Source organism: Ctenocephalides felis, unplaced genomic scaffold (genome assembly GCF_003426905.1).
Source record: "Ctenocephalides felis isolate EL2017-DRISC unplaced genomic scaffold, ASM342690v1 CF-g0.4_SCAFFOLD_03570, whole genome shotgun sequence".
In the NCBI taxonomy this organism is placed as follows: domain Eukaryota; kingdom Metazoa; phylum Arthropoda; class Insecta; order Siphonaptera; family Pulicidae; genus Ctenocephalides; species Ctenocephalides felis.
The window spans coordinates 8910034-8922717 of NW_020539724.1; the positions used below are offsets into that span (position 1 = coordinate 8910034).

The 12684-nt window shown below is 31.5% G+C and overlaps 1 pseudogene; it reads left to right on the forward strand.

Moving 5' to 3' along the window:
* The first annotated feature begins 2123 nt into the window (after window positions 1–2123).
* Window positions 2124–12684, forward strand: part of LOC113383176 — a 109888-nt pseudogene continuing 99327 nt past the window's right edge.

Genomic DNA, 12684 nt, shown 5'->3' on the forward strand with positions numbered 1-12684 from the left:
AAGCCGCGTTTAGTAACACAGCTGTATGAGTTGATTGTTTGCTTGTATAAATCTGTTCTAATACATAAATGAAATAGTAAAATGATGTGAATGTGTATGTATTCTCCACATCTGTGTTAGTGGTGTGCGGATCTCTCGCGGCGACATCGCGCAAAATTTCACGCGTACGTCCTTTTGGCTGGATCGGCGCGGGCGCAAACGTAGCGACACTTTGCGAGTGTTGTGCTCGCTTCTACACTGTGCCGCGCAGCTGCGCTAGCAATTTAGAAAATTCGTTTGTAGTTTATGCCGAAAAATTGCCGAATTATGAAAATACGGCAAAGTACAGTCTGTGTGAATATATATGAAATATATTAGTTCACCACGTGCGCTTGTTATTTAGTGCTGGTAGTGTTAAACGGATACAGTGATGACATCCACTTTCAATTGGTAATTTTTTATTATTTAATTGCTATATTATTTGTATCTTTTTAATCGTACATTAGTTATAACACTTTGACAATTTGTGAATTCATTCTGTAAATGCAAAAATATAAAGATACCGTGGAATAAAAAATAGCTCGAATCACAATTATGGATTTTTTTAAAAAAAAAACCATGGAAAATAAGGTATATATACCCTCAGTATTTATTAAAATTTATTCTGAAACCACCAACTGCACAGCGTTATACAATTGCTAACTAAATTTATATAATAAACGGGCACTTGGCACGGATTCAATTTAACAAAAGAATAGTGAGAAAATGCACAGGTAATTGGTTACGATAAATGCAGATACGAGGCATGTGTTATTATATATGCCTTTCCTACGTTTACGCGGAATCCACCGATGTAATTATCCAGCGTCAAGAATACATTATAATTGTACAAAATAATTTATCACGTGTTCTCATGGCAAATAATTAGCTTTAATTCTAACAAAAACTTACTAAAGAACAGCCACTAATTAACATTCCACGCCACACTGAGTGAATTCGAAGTACTTGATTTATGCGTGTTCATTTGCTCGTATCACAGATCGCTAATCGGATTATATTTGTAGATTTAGTTCGCTGATATATGTGAACGTAGTAAGCTATGTTGAAATATATTATATAGATGCTTATATTTAATTCACAAACGATCCGCACCCTTATGTCAATAGGCTTAATGTATGCGTGATGCATTCGTAACAAAATAAAAGAAAAAACAATGATTGGTCTATTTTAGCTTGTATAAAACAACATTTTATGTTTAAACTCTGTGAAATTTATAACGCACTTATACAACTCTATTTTGTTTTTTTTTTTCATGATAGCCAAGGTGTAAATTTTATTATTAAAGATGCAGTACTCTAATGGTTATTTACATCTTGGCCCTTAATTCATAAAACATGTAAAATATCGGTTTTCGCGTTGAAAGTGAATTGTGTCTAAGTTGCGTTAAAAGATTTGTTCGTAACTTTCCCAGATTTTCATTCCGTCCTGTCGTCACGCACGCGAAACGAGCAATCCGCGGCAAATCCACCATCCGCCGGTGTATATTTCTATTTAATTAAATTCGAATGCGTTTACATTAACACTTCGCGGTTTGCCAGAGTGCGCGTCTCTCCGATACATCGGCACTCACACTAGCGATATCCGGCGTTTGCGCGAGCGGGAAGAGACGAGCGCGATCGCTGCGCCAGAGTGATAAAGAGCTCGGCCGTCGGGCCGGAGGGAGTAGTGAGAGTCGCTACGCTTTCACGTGGCGTCGAGGCGTCGAACAAGAGAGATAAAACAAGTGAGGTGTCCTGGTGGCCACGCCTTGGCCGAAGTGTCATTGGCGCTGCTACGCCCAATGGCGTCCTATCATTATCACTAAAAAATAATTTGAATTACATTTTTGACCGTGGTGACTATTAGAGAGAATGAAATTAATAGTGCGAACAATTATTATGAAATAGAGTAACTGTTTCAAGTGAATTATAGAGACAAAATAGAACAAGACAATCTTTGTGACTTGCGGTTGGTTATCTTATAAATGTGTAATATACCGCGTCGAGTCGCTGTTGAACCTCGCGCAAGTGATGCGATACGACACGCTTAGACACGCCGATCATTTTGACCGCCGTCATATCGAGTCAGCGGCAGCCGGCGGTGTGATGGCTTATCAGCATCCGTTCATGCAGATGCCTCGGCCGATTTTAGTGTCACGTCGTTGCTGACAGGCGGTCCGGGTGCCACAAACGCGGCTGGAGGCGGTGGAGTTGGAGTTAATTCGGCGGGCGGCGGAGTCGGTCCCGCAAGCCCGCCATCGGCTGGAGCATACCCTGGCGGTTTTCCCGGCCGCTGCTTTAGCCGCTCTCTACCCAGTTCCGAAGTTACATCCGCATCAACACGCGCATCATGCGGCCGCCGGCGGTCCGTACACGACAGCCGAGGATGTCGTCTTAGCAGCGGCGGTTGCGGCACATCATTCGGCGCACCATCATCCTGCACTTCTTAGGCCGCCACTTCGGGCAATGCCTCCTGAAGATGATGGTGTCGTCGACGAACCGAAGGTCACTTTAGAAGGAAAAGATCTTTGGGAAAAATTTCATAAACTTGGCACCGAGATGGTCATTACGAAAAGTGGCAGGTAAGGCAGAGATTACTATAATATATTTCATTTTATATATGACCACACAAATGCGATCACTAAATTTATTGGATTATTATTTCAATATAAGAAAACTTTACATGTGCAATTTAATGTTGATTCTTTGTTAAAAACCTCACAATAAAATCTAACTCTAAAATAAAATGTTATAAATGTACAAATATTGAAAAAAATCCTTATATTTGCAACAACTGTTGGTAACAATTTTTACAAAAAAATATATAAAACAGGTATCCTCCAATTCCTCACATTATGACCAAGCGTTTCGAACAATTTAAATAAAAAAGTTATATCTCAAAAATTAAATATTGCAAAAAGTGATACACCAATTATTACAAACTCTCATTGAAATAATCAACCAATCGTTAAATAAATTTTATGTAATACCTCTCTACTTCAACGATAGCACTTACCATTCGCATAAATATACTCTTAAAACATAAAGTGGACAAGATCATTTTTATATTTATACATGAATCAGAAAATTGTAATTTCATTTAGGGATGGTATAAACGATTTTAGATAGATAATGATAGAGAAATATAGCGGATAGAGAGAGATTTAATGATTCAGAGTTATCAGATATACTTCAGATATATTTATCAAATAAATAGAGTTAATTATTTTATAAAACTGCACCGAACATGTATCGAACAAAAGCGAAGCAACATTTTTAACACCATTGATAAACAAATATAATGTCTAGGAATAATGAAGTCAATTAAAATAATAATACATTCAAATTACCGATATATTATTTTGCAACAAACAAAAATATTTTTGGCAACTTTGCTTATCTCTGCTTCATGGTTTTAGTGCCAAAATAATCGAAATACAAGCGTGTAAAATTAATTTAATTAAATGAAAAGGCTAAGTCAACCTAATTTTTGTTCAATTGTGAAAATAGCAAGAGGTATAGTTCATCACGTGGTTTATAAATAATTTGATAATATATTTTTTTAATGCTTTTTACTCTTTAAATGTGTCGTTTAGTTTCAAAATACATATAATATTTCTTCTAATTGATAATTTGCACTATTATAAATAATATTGGTCAAAATATTTACTACAACTTAAATTAAAATCTCGTAAAATTTCAAATAAAGTATGACAAAACATAATTAAATTTTGAATAATTCAATATAAGTACAAAATAACAGCTTCTTATACGTATAATAGTTTCAAATTACGCGCTCAGTATTAATAACTGTATGCAAAACAGACAAACAAGACGCAATAAATATTCGCGCCAGGTGCAAAACGCAGTTGTGATATAATATTATGATAAGTTTACATTTTTGCTTATGATATATTTTAAATGGTCTACAACACGCTATAACTGGCCTCATTTGTAATTGAATATTAATTTAATTATTTATAAAACACCTTTAAAAGAAATGAAAATATCTATCAATCATTTGTTTAATAATGTAAATCATTCAGTTTTTTATCAAAATATAGAGTAAAAATTTTAAAAATTGATTTTTTGAATAACACCGTTATCGCCACAATTGTCAATCAGAAAATTTTTCACATGGACCATGGTAAGGTTATTAGATAATTTGATTAAAAATGTATTAAGGAAATGGCTCATGCAAAACTTCTTAGCGTCAGACACATATGAGCAACTTGGCGATTAACATGTTAAAGTCTAAGATCCGATAAAAAGTCCTACCACGTAAGCCAAGCCTTAAAATTCTAACCAAGAGCTATTGCTTTATTTTCAACTCAATCCGTTATCATGTAGGTACATTTCTGTTGGCTATTTCCTAGTTATTATTTTTATTTATCATATTTATTTGTGTTCTATGTCTAATTGATGGTGCTGTCAGTCAATCAATCGTTTTGTTAAAAGAGAGAAACGTCGATGCTGGCTATAATGGTGTGAACGCGTTCTGTTTCTTCCTTACTTAACCGTATAATTAGATACATCTCGGAGTATTTTTCAAGTTTTTTTTCTAATATACCGTATTAAGATGTAAGTTATGACGAGTATTTTTCTGTCTATATTTGTGCCTTCGTGTATGTTATTATGTACACCAATATTATAATTTTTATTTTTTATTGACACGTTTTTTTATTGATATCTTGGTTTGGTAAATTACACGTGGTAAATTACATTGGGTTATGAATATTGAGTAGCAATGAGCATATTGGCATAAAAAGTTTCATAATATTGGCATACATCTTTTATGATGGAAAATTAAGTATAATTGTCCAAATAATTTCGTAAAAACTGAAAATAAAAAATTTATAACACAAAGGAGGATCGGATAACAATGACCAGATTTAATTTAATTGATTTTTTGCAAAAGCATATCTTAAGTGTGTAAAATAGAATATATTTGTAACAAGTAGAAGCAAAAGTATAAAATATGACAAAATCAGTTCAATAGTTCACTCCCAGTATTTCACATGAGAAATATAGTAATTTTTGCAAACTTTATTCAAACGCGTTATAATGAATTGCAAACTTGTGTGTGATTAATTGTTAATTTATGTAGCATTTATCAAAAATTATGCTAAATATTTATTATTATTTATTAAATCTATATACTATATCATTTTCAACCATATAAATCAACGTTAAGCATTCCATTTATTACTATAATTAATATCACCTAAAAATCCCTATATAAATCAATCTAGTTCTTCAATTCCATTAGACAATAGTATAAATTTTACAGATATAAGCCATAATTACACGCTTAACATACGATGAGAAGGCAACGCTCTTAAGATATAACAATTAATTGTAATAAATAATTAAAACCAGTTTTTTTGAACACAATGGCGGTGCGTTTACACACTTGAGATGTTCGAATGGAGTAAAAAGACATTATTTCTTATTTATTAACTCAATTAGTTATAATTGTACAATGTAGCACAAAAGTACCAGAACAGACTGCTATCATGCGCCGTTTAAACAAGACAAATGATACTGTGAAACGCAACGCAATGGAAGTACCGAGCGCGTCAAAACGGTCAAGAGTTGCAAATTAAGCTCGGTAATGGGAATAGAATAATTAGATTCAATGAAACCGCAATAAAATCTTAATATTATAGCTAGTTTTACATCATCCTAAAATCCAATACTTTAAAATTCACCTAAATTCAAAATCAAAATTAAACATGTACTAAATTGTTTGTAAATCGATGAACATTTGAACGCCGAAATGCAAATCATCAACAAAATGATCCAAACAAGAAGACTCAATAAAAAATGGCCAAACAAAGGACCTACAATATTAAATTTTATGTAGCTGTTCGGACGTTTTATTATATTGGCCATGAAGGTGACAACCTTCAGGACATTAAGCTTTACACGGAATGATTGCTACCCCTGGTAGAGGAGGTAGCAAAGTGTTTTAATTGAACTAGTTGTTCACTTTTAAAAGAATAGACCGCAAAACAACATGTATAATAAATAACCAGTAAATATATCTTCTTTCATTATAACTTAGTAACACATCAGTGATTGTAAATAGAACTGCAACAAATACATAATATACTAACAAATCAGTGTTTAATACAGTCCACAGCTACAAGGGTTAAATTATAGCCCAAGAAACTGAATTATCGAAAGAGAGTTTTAATAAATTTTATAACTACGTAACACATAAATACACTACCGAAATATAAAAATTCATCTTTTCAGAATAAATAAAAATTGTTCATAATATGTATACACTATGTTAAACCGATTAAATGTATTTATTACATATATCAGAGTACTTTAGTTAGAATTGTATCATGTAATTTATTCGAAAATGCACAAAAATTTGCGTCGTGTCCGCCTGTCCGTCTGTCCGTTTGTTGAAGCGAAAATCAGCCTCTAGAAATCATGTGTACCTCAGAAACAGAAGTTCAATTACGCATCTTATTATGTCTTTTACATTATCGAAGTGGAAACTGACGAAGAAATCACTGCAATTGAGACTTTAAACATATAAAGAGATGCTGAGAACGAATTTGCGCTAAAGGCGTTAGAAATAGTAGTGTAATAGGTGCGATTTAAATCGTCAAGGAATTGAGATCAGTAGAAGACGAGGTAATTCAGAACTCCATCAATCCAAAAATATTTTTACCCTTGAATTATAACAAAATTTAAGGAAAATTTCACTTATTTGGTTTGTCAATATTCCTTTTACTATATATTTTTCCTTGCATGTAAGGTTTTAGATTCCGTGCGACAAGTAATCGATATAATACGTTAAGGGACCAGGGGATGTTTTGCACGTCTATGGGTCAATGCTTTAGAATATTGCCTTGCCACCACTTGAAAACGAATGGCCACTTTGAATGAGAGCTAATTTTGAACATTTCAAAGACGATTCTGGACATAACACCACTCAAGAGCAACTGGGATAAGGACTAGCCATTCGAATCAATAGAAAAGTCTATATAAAAAAAGAAAAAAATTATAAATTAGATATCCGAATTCTACGCAAAGATATTGTATTAGTTACATGATCTTCATTCACGTTTTAAATAAGTAAAAAAATTCATTTTATACTAATTCCACACAATTCCAACAATGAGTATTAAACCGTTCCTCTAAAGTCTGTATAAGGTTGAATTTGACTTTTACCATCTTATCCAGCATACATACTATTGATTTAAATTATTATTTATTATTCGACTTAAAATGCGGTCATACACCAATCACAGGAGATTAATAAATTATACAATTTAATGTTACCCCGAGGCTATTATTTCACTTGTTACATCAATTAAAATCAATAATCGTAGCTTTTGTACATAACAAAGTTTAAATGTAAATTTTTAATGTTTAAATATTTTGCATTTAATATATTGCAAAAGTTTTTCGCCAATAAAAAAATTGAGTAATTTATCAATAATTAATGTTGCCTAATCACGGTTTCATTAGTAATATTATTAAACCGTACATTGTATACTAATATGTTGCTTCTATATTATATCAGAATCGTTATAAAGTGTAACTAATACTATAAATAATTGTTCAAGTAAAATGGTAACGATTCTCATAAATTTACATATTTATTATTATCATGTATTTATAATATAGACAAGTCTATTTATTTCATTTTGAAGAAATCGCACTATCTCATATATGTATGAATCACATTCATGTTTTTAGCTTCCTTTATAGACAAATTGCATAGATACACACCAATCGAGAAGTCAATAAATAATCCTAGCCATGATGACAAATGTAGATTATAATAGATTATTACATTAATAGCCAGCAAAAAATTGTTTCTTGCAAATCTAGTTTTTTATAGAAAACGTTAGTCAGATGATCATCGATGTGGTTGTTATTTGGGTTGCATAAATGTAAGAGATCGTGATCGGAGATTTTCCTTCAGAATGCGTATTTATTGATAAAGATTATATCGTTCAAACACCGTATGCAAAAAATATCGGTTGAGAACATAATAAATTTTATAGAGAACATGGGATTATGTATTTCACGTGGAAGGAACATAATTATAGTAATATGACTCTTATTTCGCACTCTAATATATGAACAGATTATATTCAAAGCAAAAACAGTGTCCATTTGGAAGAAATTTTTGGGTCGCTTCAGACTTTTATTCTTTATTAAATAACATTTTTTTTACAATATAGAGCTGTTCTTGCACATTTTGTTATAATTATGGAAAATTAGAACTGAAAGAAGCGCGGATGTCTAATGTAATGTCAATCAAGTTTTCTACACCTGACTTTTTTCAACACTTTACGGATTTCCTTTGTCACTGGTAATTATGTCATAACGCATTTCAGTTGGAAATTGATTACAAGCTATTACTATAAATGAACAAAAATTAAAATATATAATTCTGTAAACGATTATTCAAATAAACAAAAAAGACAATTGGCAAATTGTTAATGGAAAAGTTTACTCTTAGGTGTATAAAGTTGGTAAAAACAAGCTCTATACATATCATAGCTGTATTGATTATGGATTATATGTTAATTTTTATTTTTTTTATTTTTCTAGAAAATTTATATATAATCTCTAAGAGCATATTGAAATTATTATTGATTCGTAATTAGTTCTCATAGAACATATGTTGCACTTTGAAATTTTTGTTGATAATTTATCATTGTGATAGGTAAATTGATAGCTACAATAGGTTTAGTAATGTTTGCTGCATATTATTGTCGTTATTACAAAAATATTTAAAAATAAGAATATAGCGAGCAATAATGAATAAATTTATTTTACTATGTCATCTATCATTTATAATCAGTGGACAATAAAATTATACCTTTGTCTATTTAGTTTAAATTTACGCAATGCCATTAATGTTTCGTAAATTTATGAGAATCGTTACCATTTTACTTGAACAATTATTTATAGTATTAGTTACACTTTATAACGATTCTGATATAATATAGAAGCAACATATTAGTATACAATGTACGGTTTAATAATATTACTAATGAAACCGTGATTAGGCAACATTAATTATTGATAAATTACTCAATTTTTTTATTGGCGAAAAACTTTTGCAATATATTAAATGCAAAATATTTAAACATTAAAAATTTACATTTAAACTTTGTTTAAATCTGAACATTTCTATGAGCTGTTGTGGTAAACTTTCTCATTAACACCAACTTTTAAGAAAATCTAGATCTATATTTGCAATAAGTAGAAATTTCTTAAAACGATTATGCTTAATACGATTTCTCGCTTAATATGCCCCTACAATGGTTTCTATACTTTGCCCCTGTGCCGCATTATACGCTTTTTCCCATAAGACGCGATTTTGCCCATTCCTGGAAAATCCTCCTAACTTCTTTACTGTATATTTCAATATATAATAAAAACTCATAATATTAAATAAAATAAATAAAATTGTTCCAAAGAAAAATTTGATAAATTAGGTACCATCCATCGGTGCCTTTTTCTTGAATGGGTTGTCACAAGTATTCAAGTTCGTCTAGCTTATTTGACCCTATATAGATATTGTCGAAGTCATTACAGTGTGTTGCAATAAAAATGTCACATAAATGATAAAGACAAAACCTTTGTTTGTGAGTGTAATAAATGATAATAATATTTGATTGAAATTATATTGAAACCCAACCAGTTTACATGGTTATCTATCCCTCTCGATAGAATTTTCGAAAACGACCGCCAATCGATAAATGACTCCAAAGTATAATTAGGTCTAACGGTTCGGTCGTTTAAAAACAGGAAAAAAGTTGCAATATGATCTCGTCCGTCACCTCAATCTCACGCAGATCATAATTGCTCGTATCAGCGCTTATTATAGAACGTTATGTTATAATCAATTTATCACTTTATTATACTCGACATGGAAGGAAAACGTTGTGACCTCAAAATCCGCAGCTTGTCTTGCTTGTTGTCTGTCCGTTTTGAGTTTTTTGCTGACAGAACGTGCGCATAAACTTAAAACAACCTCATTGTTCTTCGAGTAAAAGCTTATCTTGTATTATTTTGTTTGACGTTTATTGATCGCGTCGAAATCATTGAATATCTATATAAATAGGTACATATACATATTAATGGATTTAACAGATTTTTGTCAAAGTTTCACAGTTTTTACATTATGCACTAATGGATTTTTTTGAAGAATATTGTATAAAAGTTGCTGCTATATAAATCAAACATTAAACCAATCTGGACCTACGGGATTGAGCTCTGGGGATGTGCTTACAAATCAAATATAGCCATAATATAGAGAACTCAGTCAAAAATTCTACGTACAATTCTTAATTCTCCGTGGTACGTAACAAATGAAACCATTTACAGCGACCTCAACATGAAAACGGTGCATTTAACGTTCAAAGAATTCAAGGAAAAATACAAACGCAAACTGGACTCACATTCGAACCCATCAATAGTTGACATTACTAAACCTTAGGGCATAAGGAGATTGAAACGACAATGGCCTTTAGACTTAGTCTTAGATTAGGTCTAGTATAATAATATAATATAATATGATTATATTAATTGTTAAACTGAGAAGATCTCATTAGAGCTCTTCTGAGGCATCGCTCTTAAATATTGTCATTTTAGCTCATAGGAATCTGTATATATTTCTGATTGCTAAATAAAACGAGTTAAAGAAGAAAAAGAAATTTAATTTTTCCATTCCCCGAATTCATAACACCAAAACACAACAATTGAAATAATGTATAAAATTTATACAATTTTTTGTAAAAAATCTGGCATCATCAACCCTCCCAAAGTATTGTTTCTTCAAATCTCTTCTACCAAAAAGTATGTTTCAATTACTAATGACTTGAAATATCAAATGCCAACCTGGTGGTCTGGCGCGATTGGATAATGAATGTCCCCAGTCCATTTCATCCGTAGCTCTCGGCTACGGAATTGTAATTATCGCATCACGGTGCACACCGTTTGCATTTGGCCATACATATAATAATATTCTTCGCAAAAAACTTAATAGGATGTTCTGGTTAATCATTTTGCTGGAATTGATATATAAAATGCAAAATTACTTGCAATGCAAACTATTAATAGTTTTAAATGCGTAGTCTCAACATTGAGTTTTGCTTTTTGGATGTTAGAATTTTGATGGCTTGTGATTATTCGCACCATTGCTTATTCAACTGTAGCAATAATTCATCTCACATCAACTTTTTAAATGTATCTTCAAATGTAGCAATAATTCATCTAAACTGGTGGCTAACTACTCCAAATAAGCGAGACCAATAAATAAATGAATAATACTGCTTTTTCCTCTGAAATTGTTCTATAGTGTTTTGATACCATCAATAATCATAAATTATGGAAGTAAACATTATACTTATGCGATATACTACAAATAATTATTTTCTCAGGGCTTTATGCTTTGATTGTAGAGGAAAAAAATATGATCCTCGACACGTTAACAATTTACGATTATTTACTCACTTTAAATCATAATTGCGAAATGTAGAATCAAGACTTTTATTATCTTTGCACGTAGATTGTAATTGATTACATACGATCGTAATAGATAAATACTAACATAAATACAATAACGCATTATGTTGTTGTTAACAATAAAAAATAATTGGTTTTGCTTTATGAATTGTCAGATAACTATACGGAACAATATTCATTGTTCTGCAATAAATTGTACGTACTTTATATTCTTGTAATTACGATGTTTCCGCGTTTGAATGTTGCACGGCCGGAATTTATGATTCTGAATGCAGAAAATTATGCGATTTCTAGGAATTTTTCATAAACATAATTACCATATTATAACATATTTTAAAAGCGTATTTAATTAATTACTACTATTTGGAAAAATGTATCACCAGTAATCTATTTCAGGTGCTATAGGCAATCAATTACTATTACTTATCGAAGCAATGGCACTGAAATTCTACATTCTTATCTCTACGGCTCACACTCCTTGGTGACAAAAGTCGAGCTTTTACCATCACATTAAGTTCTTATCATATCGCACCGAAAAAGCTCGCGTGTGATACAGCAGTAACAATCTGTTAAATATTTCGGATTTAATTCTTTGAACGGAGTTAGTGGATTAATTGATAACTGAATTAATAAAGGACAGAAAATGAATGAAAGCAGAATATACAGAATGTTGAGCCATTTTTGAAAATAATATAGTAAAGAACGTGAGCGTTCAAAATTTTGTAACTTATTTAAAGATGATTTGCTATACGGTAATATATTATAATTCTGAATTAATCAAGTATTTTAATTGTGAGTGAAAAAAATTGTCAAATGATCGAAAAATATTGCTCTATACATTAATGTTAAGTAAGTATATATGAAGTTTGCTCCAATATTACAGTTTCATTTTATATTCACCTATATAGTTCTTTATAAATTCCTTCTTATGGGTTTATTTAACCGCATTTAACGACCCGGCCAACTCGCCTCCCGAAGTGCGTAAACATTATCTCAAGTCAAAAGTGACGCGTGATTTTCCCCTTCGCTCAGGTGCTTAAATCGCCGACTATTCGACAATAAACGCACCTAAGCACGCAATACGTTTTCGAGCCAATGTGCGATTTTGATTAACGCGCCGTAAATATTCTATCAATCAATTGAAGTTGATTAA